At 43.6% G+C, this 14,507-nt stretch overlaps 1 protein-coding gene across 1 annotated transcript in view; it reads left to right on the top strand.

Annotated features, from left to right (window-relative positions):
* The window catches only part of LOC147105160 (uncharacterized), a 59,221-nt gene that overhangs the window by 5,688 nt on the left and 39,026 nt on the right, over window positions 1-14,507 (top strand). The gene's annotated exons all lie outside the window — the stretch shown is intronic.

Genomic DNA, 14,507 nt, shown 5'->3' with positions numbered 1-14,507 from the left:
AATGCAGCAACTTCATGAAAATCATGAGGTGGTTAAGCGCGAGATGCCGTTTTCGTGAGGCTAACGGCGGGGCAGTGCAAATCGGCCAGCAACTTGTGGCGATTCACAGTTCACAGGGTTTCTCTTGCTCGCTACAAGTTGCTGGCCGATCTGCGCATTAATAATGGCGTGCATCGTTCAGACGCCTTTATTTGTTCAACAAAATCTGACCCTTCATACTCTTGTCCTTAGAAAATTGTCTTCTGACGTACACCAACGGTGATAAACATAAAATCATAGAAGATAGGAGCAGGAGTAGGCCATTCGGCCCCTCGAGCCTGCTCCGCCATTCAATGCGATCATGGCCGATTATCCAAATTCAGTACCAGGTCCCTGCTTTCTCCCCATACCCCTTGATCCCTTTAGCCTTAAGAAATATATCCAACTCCTTCTTGAATATATTTAATGTATTGGCCTCTACTGCCTTCTGTGGTAGAGAATTCCACAGGTTCACCACTCTCTCTGGGTGAAGAAATTCCTCCTCATTTCTGTCCTAAATGGCCTACCCCTTATCCTTAGACTGTGACCCCTGGTTCTGGACTCCCCGACCATCGGGAACATCCTTCCTGCATCTAGTCTGCCCAGTCCTGTCAGAATTTTATAAGTTTCAATGAGATGCCCTCTCATTCTTCTAAACTCAAGCCCAATCGACCCAATCTCTCCTCATACATCACTCCTGCCATCCCAGGTATCAGCCTGGTGAATCTTCGCTGAACTCCTTCCATGGCAAGAACATCCTTCCTCAGATAGGGCGACCAAAACTGCACACAATACTCAAGATGTGATCTGCTGGTAATATATTAAAAAGCTACATACAGTGCTCACAGACCCTGCACTCCAGACGCCAGGCCCTTTGACAGGTGCAACAGCAATATTGCTGGTACTTCTGATCTGCAATATGAAACCCACAAGCACATTCCAATCTGCAAAGTTCCTTGAGCAAACAACAATTTGTCAATTGACTTCAGCCTCTGTGCTAATTAACAGTTATATTTCATGGTCTTAAATGGCCACAGACACGCCTCTGCATGGCGCGAGACTTCTGCCCTTATAAAACAGGGCAGGACATCCACTCACATCAATTAAAAAATATATATTTCTCAAATATTTGGCTTACTTTTGTACTGTGCAATTACTCTTGATTTCTAATACTGTTTTAAAATCTGTTTAATTGCATAAAATTACATTTATCTTTGCATTAACCTATGCAAAATTTTAAAATTATATACTTGTTCCATAGCAGCATCAATTATGCCCAAAACCTTTTTATTAAAGCAATCGAGATACCAATTATATTTTATTTGAATATAAAGGAGTGATCAGCGAAGTCTGGGGTTTACATTGGGCTCGGTTGGGAGGAACAAAAGGAAGGAAGGGAGTGAGTGGTGAAGTCCAGGGCTGGCATGGGGCCTGAGGCTGGAGTAGGAAATGGTGCAGAGGTTGCAATAGTGAGAGCAATGGAATTCAGGATAGGAGAGCATGTACCTGGATGGAGAGCAGCATCCCAGGAGACTCATTTCAGGAGGTAGTGGTAAATTGTTGGGTTTGGGGCTGCTCTGGGATGCCCAGAGTTTCAGGCTGCACAATGTCCTCTGGGAGTTGCAGTTTAATTGCTCGGCCATGTTGTATATATCCCTCATTGCAGTGTTGCTATTGTATATTGTAATGGTGGCTGGGCCATATAGTGTGATTGTTTGGTTTAGATCATTGGGGAGAGGGTGTACCTGAGGTTGGGGATGCTTGTGAGATGGGTTGGGATGGGATGTAATTGTTAGGAGAATTCGGAAGATGGGATTTTAAGTTTGAGTACACTTGTGCTTTTTAAAAAATGTTACTTCTTACTGTTACCTATTGATGTAAGCCCCCAAAGTGCGGACCAAGTGATATACATGGTCGACGTCACTGGCTTGTTGTAAGAAAGACAGACCCAATAATTGAAGTCAAAACGGTTTATTCAGGCCTGGGGAGATAATGCTCTTGCATCCCCACACAAGGCTCCAACTCCACCGAACCTCTTGAGATTCACACAGTTATACACATTTTCCAAGACCTCCTACTCCAGAGGTCCAATCGATTTAAAAGTCTATACATTAATCACTAACTAGGTGTGTCTAACTTATACAAAATAGCCTATAGGATAAGTTTCACTTTTCACTGAAGGGGCCTGTAGACCCTCTGATTTCTTGGAAATGAGTCATCAGGTCATGTGATTTCTGAGAAATGAGTCATTCTCTCCTGGCCACTACTAAGTTTCGTTTTCCAGAAAAGGGTTATGTCAGTGTCTCTTTTTGTAAGTTTCATCTCTCTAAACTGGTATGGTCATTTCTGCAATTAAACATAGAATAATTAGTACATTTAATCTTTAAACATTCTGTGGCCGCAATTGCGTTCTACTAAACATGCCCTGTTATGCTCAATTTTAATATCTTACTTCACCTATCCCCTTGTCATGTCCAGGCTTGACCTTTCTAATGTTTTCCTGGTATACTACCATGCTCCACGCTTCAAAAACTCCAAATAAAGAACAAAAGACTTGCATTTATATAATGCCTTTCACGACCTCATGATATCCCAAAGCGCTTTAGAGTCAATGAAGTACTTTTGAAGATTAGCCATTGTTTTAATGTAGGAAGCGCGGCAGCCAATTTGCGCACAGCAAGCTCCCACAAACAGCAATGTAATAATAACCAGATAATCTGTTTTTGTAATGTTGATTGAGGGATAAATATTGGCCAGGACACCGGGGAGAACTCCCCTGCTCTTCGAAATAGTGCCATAGGGCTGCCGTTGGCCTTCTATCCTACTCTAAGTCCCGCTCACTATCACTCCGACCTCCTCTGGCTCGCCATTAACCAGCATATTGATTTCAAAGTTCTCTTTGTTGTCTAGAAATCCCTCAAATGGCTTTGCCCCACCCTACCTCTTCAACCTTCTCCAGTCCTGTGCCCCAACCGGCACTCTGTGCTCCTCCAGCTGTGGCCTTCCATGCATGTTCTCACCGATGGGCATCCCACTGCACCATCAAAGGCAAAACCTCCACATTCTGGAATTCCCCTCCCGAAGCTCCTCATTTTGTCACTTCTTTCCTCGCTGTCAAAGACTCATCAAAATCTGTCTGCTCAACTGTGCCTTTGGGCATCTCCTCTAACCCCAAGTGTTCAGTTCCTCTGGAAAAACTCAGCAGGCCAGACAACATCCTTGGGGAGAGAAACAGTCAACGTTTCGGGTTGAATCCCTTCTGTTCTGTAGAAGTTCTGTAGAAGGGTTTCGACCTGAAACGTTGACACTGTTTCTCTCTCCAAGGATGTTGCCTGGCCTGCTGAGTTTTTCCAGCGTTTTCTGTTGTTATTTTGGATTTCCAGCATCCGCAGTATTTTGCTATTGTGTTCGGTTCTTCTTTTTGCCTCAGGATAGCTTGTTGCATTAAAGATGGAAGTTATGTAATGAATATTATTTTTAGGGGTATGTTGTGGAATAAGTGGAGAACTGGTGTGGCAGCTGTTACTTAGAGATTTTATTTTTCTGCTGGAATGTGATTGGGCAGATTTGTTTAATAGAATGGAGTTGGGAAGAAAGATTTTGTGTAACCTGGTGAATGAGAAAAGGAGAAAATAATCAACTGGAAAGGATCAAGACAGACTTAACCAAGCGACATAGATGTAAAAATAAACGAATGAAAATGTATATTCTTTAATTCAGAATGTTATTTGCAATATAACAGTAACAAATCCTGCCTAAAGCATGTTGCTCCTTTAAGCATGCGTGCAGAGTACAACACTATAACCTCCAAGAAAAATATCCTCTGATATTGCAGCACTTCTTGTCTCTTTTATGTCATTTCTTATAGTTGTGAAGCTGCAAATTGTGAATTTGCAGAGCAAAGCTGAACATTCATAAATTAAAATAGGACAGTTTTAACACTTCTGATGTATGTACAAATACATATATAATATTTTGTGCCAGAATTGCATTTTTGTGCTGATCTGTCATTGAATGCCAAGTATTGAGTGCTTCTGCCTTGTTGCCATGGCTTCAGAGTAAAGCAGTATACACCCCTCGCAAGTATTCTGTTTCTGCAACCTAACCTGACAAACCCGGGAAAAACAGTTACCCTGATTTTGATTATGTAAGTGAATGAACAGATTCTCTACTGGGGATCAACGTTCCCAGTAAGCTGTGCGACCACACAGATGTCTGGAGATCCTGCACAACCCGGGACAGGCTTTTCAAATGGGAGATTTCCGCATGCGCAAAATTTTGAATAGGCCACGCAGCCCATTAAAGGGACCGCACCCCCCTCCCCCAAAAAATGAGGGGGAATATTGCTGGGGATGCTTAAAATAGTATTTTAACGTTAAAGCTCTTCAGTATAGTAATCCATGTTTTCAATATTTTGTAATCTTTTCCCGTTGAACTCAGTAAATATCTATTCTTTTGTAGAACTCGGTAAATAACTATTCTTTTGTAGAACTCGGTAAATAGCTATTCTTTTGTAGAACTCGGTAAATAACTATTCTTTTGTAGTTGTTCTATTATGACAAAAACAAATTTGTAAAAAGGTGGGGGGAGGTCAAAAGCCAGAAACTTGTTTATAAATCAAATCATGTGCCACAATGTTTGGCTCCATTCACTGCCAGTTTTGAAAGAGGAGCAACCTATATATGAAAAAGAACATTTACGGTAAACTAAAAAGGAGAAAGGGAAATAAAGGCAAGACGTGTAAATGGGATAGAAATAGAAAATGGCAGTGACTAATTCAGTACTCAGTAAATAGGGAACTAGAATCTCTCTTCAATTCAACTAAAAAGTAAATTAAAAGCCAAAGACAACTCATGAGAAACATACAGGAAACTTTCGATTTACCGGCACCTAAATAACCGGAAATCTCGGTTAACCGGCAAAATTCAGGAGTAGGTTTTACTTCATATTGTACTTGCCTTCTTCCATCTGTTGCTGTGCAAGGGTGTGGCTGCAGCTGTTGCTAAGCTACAGAGACGCTTGGAACTTGTGGCCATTGTTCTACACTTACAGGGGTTGTTGCTTTATACGGAGCTGTCGGCTCTCCCTATCTTTTACTATAGCGTTCGGTTATCCGGAATTTTTGATGAACTGGCACCACGTTGGTCCCGTCCGTGCCGGATAAAAAAAAGTTTCCTGTACTCTTTTTCACTCTGGCTTGACCATTCATAAATCCAACTCATCAATGAATGATTGTCATGTATGATCTAGCGCTATCCCTTGTACCCTCTGTAATGTCATCCTATATCTGTTCAAAATTTACAAAATATTAAAGATGCTTTGAGACCACTGAGTTGATATCGACTGGTGCTGTTCCATGCTACAATAGGTATGAGGGATGGCAGATATGTTCTCCTAAAGTGGATTATTTCTTTTAAGAAGAAATATCTTCTACATCCCTTATAATTCTATTTTATCACCTTTGTCTGTGAAGCAAAAGTTGCATTTCCTAGATTGGGTTGCAATCATTTCTCCAGAATTACGGAGCAGACGATCCACTCCACTAAGGTGCCGGAATCCACATTAAATGTTGCTGCTGGCCATTCTGTCAGCGTTTGTACTAGCAATTGGATACCTGGTTGTATGAACGCTCCAGTTTCCAGTATGGATTGATATAAATGAAGCCATTTTACAAGATCATCGTTTTTTCTCAAGGTTTGCTAAGTTGCGGATATTATTTCAAGTTTTATCACCTTCTGCCATATTACAGTGAAAGTACCAAGGATAAATGTAGACGTAATGTAATCAGAAGTAACACGGGGTATATTCGTAAACTGATGGCAATGCTTTGAAATAGGATGGATAGTCGAATCTGAGCTGAACTCCCCCAACCCACATCCTGATTCATTGTTACTGAAGCTACTTTTCATTTTTCAAACTTAGAAACAAATGATGAACAGAATTACATGGGTCAAAGGCTTATATCTCCACTTGTGGCCTGAAGAGACAGTTGTCATTTAGTTGTTGTTTGGGGTGCAGATACATCATGGATCTAGGTATCTTTGCCTCCATTCGCTATCTCTTTAAAATGCTTAAGTTTTAAAAAAATACATATTTTCTTGCTGACTTACCACGTTCTACTGCATTCTTGGCTGCACTTCAGGCGAGATAAATAATTCCAGTCAGACCAGACTAAAATCTCCTTCTGACGTGTTTTAATGATGGATCTAATATCTATAGCTTAGCAACTTTTATAGTATCCTGTTTATAAAACTTAGACAGTCCTAATAATTTAAGGTGGCTCGTATTTCAGCATAATGGGCCACATTTCTATAATGACTTTGATATAACCTGACTTCAGAGTGGTACTGAGGAGAGCTGCCTTTTTAGAATTGCGATCTTTCAGATGAGATATGCTAATTCGGATGGATGTAAAGATCCCACAGCCCTATCCAAAGAAGGGCAGAGTGTTCTGATATCCTGACCAACATTCATCCCTTAACTAATGCCAGAGCAGATTAACTGGTAAATTATCTAATTTGCTGATTATGGGACCTTGCTGTGGGACCTTGCTGTGTGCCGATTGGGTGCTGGTTTGCCTACAAAACTAGAGGTGAAGTTGCTGTGGGTTGGAGGATAATAACCTTACTAGTAAGTTGTGCATCATCAGAATTTTATTCCTGTTGAGAATTATGTTAAGGTAACTTCCTGCTTCTTTGGCTATCCAGTTAATAGGTACCTAACTTCATCAACTTAATGCAAAGTCTTTGCCTGGTGTGAATGCACTGAATTGTAGCCCTGGCTAACACAGTACTGCTAACTTTTTAATGAAAATTCTCCCCAACTTGCGATCTTGCGATTCACCTCTGATAAATCATGATTATTTTTTTCCTCTGGCTGTATGAATCTTTGCCACTGCCTCCTGTGATTGGCTGCTGGGGATGTGTGGGTTGGGTCAGAGGTTCTCAATGGGGGAGGGGGTGTGGCGCCAGGATCAAAGGCTGCTGCGGGCCATGAGCAGTTAAACGGGTACAGTACCGACCGCAGAGTTAGAGCGCAGACCCCCATTTAATGTTGCTGTGTACCTCGAAAGTTGCCATCTTTTTTTTTCGGATGCGATCGCTTTTCTTGTGCCTAGTTGCAGTTTGACAAAGCAGGCTTCCTGCGCTGTGTGATGTTTTATCGGAGTCTAATCGTTGGGCTCTGGAGTATTTGTGAGTATCAGACTGTGTGTGAAGCACTTCTTTAGCACCAGGGGTTACAGTCTATCCCTTGCATCTCGGTTTTCAGATCCCATGACACCTCTAAACTTCAGACTGCAAGGGGATTGGTTAGGAATGAGACATTCTGGGGAAAGTTGGTAATAGTATAGAACAAAACTTTATTCCTTCTTCAGACTGGGTTTGCACACATGCCTGCTTAAATTGGGAGCGTAATCCTGATGAGCACTGGATAAAGATACATGCCTCCGCAGCTAGATGCAATATCTCGTTTATTCTCAATACATGTGTAGTGTATGTACCCGTCTACCTTTAAGGGAACTATTGAATGTAACCGTTCACCTTTAAGGGAACTACTTTAGGTGTGGCACTATTTGTTTGGCTTCTGTATACTGTAATACCGATAGTGACCACACCAGTATATAAGTGTTGTAGCAGGATTTCTGGGGCAGATTCGCCCGGACCTTCGAATAGTAAAGACCTGTTTGTTTGTTACTTCTGAAGTCTGTGTATTTATTAACTGCACAACCCACAGACTTTACAGTGGCGACGAGTCCGATCGTACCCTGCGGCAAGACTACCAAAAGCAACGAAGAGCGTCGAAGAGAGACAACCGCCTCGTCGTGCTACCAAAAGAAAACACGAGGCTGCAACAACAGAAAGCAGGAAGACTAACAACAAAAGCTGTATCAGCAACAGGCACTGACTACCCTTCTGCCACGGTGCGGAGTGAGCCGACCAGCAAGAAACAAGGCGGCCGAAGAGACTGTGAGTAGGGGAAGGTGTAGAAGTATCCGGAGGATAAGGGCAGAGCACTCGACCTCGGTCGAGGGGGAGCTGTGCCGGCCAAAGTCGGGTCCAACGGTGTCGGGTGACAGCCGGACCGCGATCGGGGGAAAACTCCGGGCAGCGACGAAGCGCTGAGCCTGCGAGTAGGCGCGGGAAGAGAAACCCAGCCGCAGCCGGGGAGGGAAACACCGGTCTGCGAGAGGGCTGGGGAGGCGAACGGGAACCGTGCGGGTGAGAGCCGGGTGCGGAGAGAGAGACTGCGAGGAGCCAGTCCAGCGGCTGAGCTGTTCTCCACCAACGGGGTACTCCGAGCCGGCAAAACCGAACGTGCGGGAGTGGGTGAGAGACACAGCCGAAAACGGGGTGAGAGACTGCGCGAGAGCCAGTCCAGCGGCTGAGCTGTTCTCCACCAACGGGGTACCCAGAGCCGGTAGCACCGAACGTGTGGGTGAGAGAGCGACAGAGCCGGGTACGGAGAGCGGGACTGCGCAAGAGCCAGTCCAGCGGCTGAACTGTCCTCCGTTAACGGGGTGTACCCAGCGCCGGTAGAGCCGTGCGGGCGGGAGGAAAAGACATAGCCAAGTAAGGGGAGCTGTGCGGTAGCCAGCCAGCGGTTGAACCTGTCCGCTGTGGGGGAAGCGTACCCCTTCCACCGGGAAGAAACGTGGGAAGCCGCCAGTAGGCGGAGAAGACGCCAGAAGCGGGAAACCGCCATTGAAGTGGGCGGGGCGAGAAAGGAAGAGCGGGAAACCGCCATTTTCGCGGGAAAACCGCCATCTTGATTGACATACCGCCATTGAAGTGGGCGGGGAGAGAAGGAAAGAGCGGGAAACCGCCGATTTCGCGGGAAAACCGCCATCTTAGAAACAAACAAATAAATAAGAATACTTAAAGAAATACTGGTGCTGCTCCCAAGGGAAGAAAGATGCCTAAGCGAGGGAATATTCATGATTTTAATTCTGAGATAGAAGACTGGGCCACGTACGTGGAACGCATCGAGATCTATTGTGAAGCCAACAAAATAGAGGAAGACGACAAGGCGATAACATTGTTAAACTCGATGGGCGCAAAGACATACGGGCTCTTGAAGGATTTACTAGCACCAGCTAAACCGGCGGATCAGTCTTTCGAAGAGATTGTGGTTGTTCTGAAGGACCACTTGAACCCCACACCGTTGATGTTGGCTGAACGATTCAAATTCTATGCAAGAACGCAACGGAAAGACGAAAACAACGCAGAATACTTGGTCGAACTGCGTAGGCTAGCGAAATACTGCCAGTTCGGAGGGAATCTGACAGAGGCACTGCGAGACAAGTTCGTAGGTGGATTGTCCAAGGAAGGGACGCAGAAGCGACTACTGGAAGAGAACGACCTCACACTGGACAGGGCTGTCCTTATAGCTGCATCGCACGAAGCCGCAGCGAAAGGAACGGCGGAAATGCAACTAAAGGCGGCGGTGCTCGGGGTGGACCAAATTACCTCGAGTACAACAAAATGCTATCGTTGTGGGAAGACAACACACGACCAGAATCAATGCTGGTTTAAGAACCAAGAATGTAGGAAATGTGGCAAACTGGGTCACATCGCTAAGGTATGCCGGTCAGGGAAGAAGACCAACAACCAAAGGAAGCCATCACAAGAAAAGTACAACAAGGTATACAAGGGGGCTGAGCAGAGTTCAGACGAACAGAATCCAGACTCAGATCCAAACGGCCAGGAGCTGGGTAGTCTGAGTATCCACCATGTGAGTAAGGAAGCTGACCTACAAACTATCTGGGTCATGCTAAAAATAGCTGGAGTCCAAGTGAAAATGGAGTTGGACACTGGATCAGCTGTATCAGTCATAAATCGAGGGGATTACCACCGGCTATTCTCACACATACCCTTAAGATATACCAAGTTCGTATTGCAGACATACATGGGGCATAAAGTATACCCCATGGGAAAAATAAGAGTCAAGGTGAGAGATAGGGGTAAAGAACACCCAAGAATGAACTTGTATGTACTACATGAGGGAGGACCACCACTTCTAGGATGGGAGTGGATCAAGAAAATAGACATGGAATGGCACTATCTACAAGCAATGACGAGTGAGGACTCGGTGCAGACAAGCAGCTCAGACTCTGAGCCGGAAGACGATAAGTCCAGCCCACGTATGAAAAACAAGGTTAACATGAACTCACTGACTAAGGTTGGAAAAACGATGGCGTGCATAAAGACAGAGAATTCTGAGTCTGTTCAAGTCACAGACATATGCATTACGGAGGAACACCGAGCTCAAACTCAACGTTATTTCAAAGTACGACAGCAATTCGAACAATTAAGTTACCGTCTCGTACAAGAGATGAAAACAATGAAAAAGTTCTATGACACCGAATGGGAGAGTCTGGAAAGACAACAGAACCTGCTGGCTCAAGCAGAGAGCGACCATAGAGCCATCGTGACCAATTACCGATCACACCTCCCTTATGATGTTCAGGAGTTAGAATATTTGCATGATCTAGAGATACAGCATAAAGGCAAACCATGCTACACTGAGGATTTTGTTCTGCAATTGGAGACGGAGCTAGTGCAGGCAAGGTTAAGAGAAGCTGAATCGCAGTGTGCACTTAAAGAGATGCAGAAAAAAATCTTGGACATGGAAAAGAGAAACGCTTCTTTACCTGATGTGAATAATGTGGCCATGTTGCAAGAGGAGCTTATCACTCAGTTAAATGAAAATAAAGGGAAAATGACTGCGATAGACTGCAAGAATAAAGAAGATTTGATGGCAGTGAGACTTCAAGAGGCAGATAGCATAGCAGCCTTGGCTGAACTCCAACAGGAAATTGCGAAAGAAGCAAATGAAGAGGAATCTTCAGGAAGCCGGGATTTTATTCCAGTTCTTCTCTACGACTCCTTACAAGCAGAGTGTGAGAAGTTGAAAGAACAGTATGAACAGGCCCAGGCTACAATTCTGGAGGGGATTAACTCGGCAACCTCCGAAAAGCTAGTTTCAGTAGAAGCATATGAACAACTAAAGGTTGAACACGAGCAAGAAGTCCAAAGGCTGCAGGAAATTCTTGATGAGCTCAAGGCCAAGACAGACTCATCGGTAGAAGTTCCATCCATAGATGAGAATTTAGAGGTGAAAGACATGGCAGAACATGAAAGACAAGATGTCCAAGAACTCATAAAAATATTGAAGGAAACCCAAGACAAATATGAGGCGGCAATGACCGAGGTTCAACGACTTGAAGAGCAGAGTCAACTGGGAATCCTTTCAGTGGAAGGGAAGGAAACTGTAAGAAACACAGAGACTGTAAGAATGGGCTCTGAACATGAGCTTGGGAGCATCAAGGCGCAACTTCTTCGAGCGCTTGAAACCAAAGTACAAGAGGAAAGGAAGGTGAAAGCATTGGAGGGTAAGGTGGATGAAATGGTGAAGACTCTGATCCACAGAGTCCCCGTGGAAGAGTTAACGGTCAGCCAACTCCTTCACATGCTGAGAGACAAGACTCCACAATGGGAACACGAGCTTCAATCTGCAAAGGGAAGGAATTCGGAGCTCCCAAAAGTTACGGAAATAACTGAGGTGGCAACACAGATTTTGTGTTACAGTTTACTCTATGAAGAGTTCGTTGAATCACGTCAATGTGAACAGAAGAATGTTGAAACAGCTGCTTCAGTAGAAGGATTAAATAGCCTGATACCGCAATCCCCGGTGGAAGGGAAGGTATTAAACTCACAAATGAGGTCAGTAGTGAAGGAATGGCAGACAACCCAGGAAGAGCGGGATGAATATGAATGCATGAAGAAGTCTTTTCAAGAAAGATGTCTAGGGAAGGAACCACCGTCAGCTAACGTCCAGACGGGTGAGGAGGAAGAAGAAGGCTCTCTCGCTGGCCTAACTCAGGACGAACCCGAATATTACCATGACCTGTTGAGTGACACTGAATATTACGAGGATGTGGTCTGCCCAGCTTGTGATGAAAACTCCCAAAGTGCTGAAATCCGGAGGAAGCACTTAAGGTCTAAGGAACATAGAGCGTTGGTGGCGCTACAGCTGGCAGCCGAGAAAGGAGCTCCGAGAGTTTCAAAAAGGCAGAAAAGAAAAAGAAGAAGCAGAAGATAATAACTGTCTTAAAATATTAGCACTTCTACCATCTCAGGCAGGGCACTACGAAAGGAGCTAAATTAGTTGAAAAACTGGAAAATGTCAAGACAGCCAGTTGGTTGTAAAAGTCCGCACTGCTGGTTCAACAGGACGAAAGTTCAAGCTGTTACGTCAAGAAAAAGGCTATGGAGGAGTCACGCTCGCCAGGTGAACCGGCTACACCAAAGAAATGTTCGGAACGAGTCAAGATCAGAGACTGAACCTATGAACTGTTTCCGCAGAGACTGAACCTGTGAACTGTTCCCACCGAGATTATATCTGTAAATTGTTTTATATGACATTGACTCCACCGAGATTATATCTGTAATTTGTTTATAGGAAGTTGAAGATCTGTATGTTTAACGGAGACTCTGTAAGTAATAAGCTAAAAAGGGAGGATTGTAGTGTATGTACCCGTCTACCTTTAAGGGAACTATTGAATGTAACCGTTCACCTTTAAGGGAACTACTTTAGGTGTGGCACTATTTGTTTGGCTTCTGTATAATGTAATACCGATAGTGACCACACCAGTATATAAGTGTTGTAGCAGGATTTCTGGGGCAGATTCGCCCGGACCTTCGAATAGTAAAGACCTGTTTGTTTGTTACTTCTGAAGTCTGTGTATTTATTAACTGCACAACCCACAGACTTTACAACATGCCCCTTTGGAAATCGCATTGAATCAATAGGAACACGTGGATGCACTTATTTATAACTATTATAACAACTGCACATTCTTATTATTGAAACAGCATTGCATGGAATATTACCCTCTGTAATGAGTCCAAATACATACAAAGTTGTATACAACCACACAAAGCTGTACACAAAGAACAATCTATATGCCATTGCTTACAAAATCGGCAAAAGTTGGGACGGTGACTATTTTCGTGCAGCTTGACATTGGCAGGATTTATTACATGGGAATTTGGCGTTGCTATTTTTCCTCACTGATTTTTCTCCACCAGCTTTTTTGCCCCTTCCCCTTTTCAGTAGGTGTACTGAATCCACAGAGCAGTCAGTGGAACTGAATATCGGACACTGTGGAGAAGAAATTTTGATGCACCAATATGAAATATTTATGATGAAACCTAATCTTCCAACATTTAATGCTTACTTTTGCCAGTCATCTCTTTTTTCCGTGAAGTATGCAAATAAGGACTTTTTTGCATTGTGCCATGATAAATGAGATTCATCAATTGATCCATATATGAAGGACAAAGAAGTTTTATTCCCTTCCTGTGCATGTTTGTATTGAGTTCAGAAGAGCAGACAAATGTTTAACTCTAAATTTGGCCCCGTGTATGAAAATGAATGTGTTTAGTTGTCTGAGACTGTACGCTTTCTTTGGAGTAATTGATGTTTTTGCACTCGAGAAGCTTAAAAATCAGGTTTGTTTTGTAAAAAAAAAAGGTGAAGTTGCTGCGGGTTGGAGCAGAATAACCTCGCTGGTGAGGTGTGTATCATCAGAATTTATTTCTGTTGAGAATTATGTTCGAGCAGCTTCCTGATTCTTTGGTTGCCATTAACGTTATCACCTTAATGCGGAGTCTGTGCCTGGTGTAAATGAAATAAATCTTCGCCCTGGCTAACAACATGTTGTCAGATTGGGACTTGGGAGGAGGGAAGAAAGTTTGAGCGGAAGGGCGGCCCCAGACAATGAGTTAGCAGTTTAGAGATCCAGTGCTGGATAACCACACCCAACTGGTGAGGGGGGTGGGGAAAAGAGGAGGCACGGAGGTGGCAAGCAATTGATGAGAGAAGCAAACCATGTGGAGCAACTTGGTACATTCTGGCTACACTATTCTCTCGGTTCATTTCTTCAAAACAAAACAAAAAATAGTTTGTATTTTGTTATAGTTTAAGAAGCTCTTTATTTCTACTCTAGATCTGAACACTAAAAGATCTTGGCTTCCAAGTTTTAAGCAGAACAGTTCAGGGAGCGGTTGCTTACTTTCCAAATATAAATGTTTGCCAGGGCTTTGATATCAGGCTTGGCTTATAGAGTAATCTGATCTCCCTGAGGATAGTTTGTAGCCTTGCTTCATTAGAGGACAACACCCAAAAAAATTGAAAGGTTATTCACGGCTAATTCTTGTGCTAAGCTGAGCCAAGCTCTTGTTGGAAACGGCAGAAAATTCTGAAGTTTGATTCCATTTCTATTATCTTCAAGCCCTATCTATAAGTTTCAAATCAAAATTTACAACAATGGCAATGGGAACGGGAGTTTCCCCAATCACAAGGTGTAAGGTCATTGACTTGAAATGTCAACACTATTTCTCTCTCCACAGAGGCTGCATGAACTGCCAAGTGTTTCCAGCATTTTCTGTTTTTATTTCAGATTTCCAGCATCCGCAGTATTTTGC

Source organism: Somniosus microcephalus, chromosome 18 (assembly GCF_052327205.1).
Source record: "Somniosus microcephalus isolate GS21.2 chromosome 18, FLI_Smic_1.0, whole genome shotgun sequence".
Taxonomy (NCBI): Eukaryota; Metazoa; Chordata; class Chondrichthyes; order Squaliformes; family Somniosidae; genus Somniosus; species Somniosus microcephalus.
The sequence above is the reverse complement of the archived record's forward strand: the minus strand, read 5'-3'. Positions and strand labels throughout refer to the sequence as shown.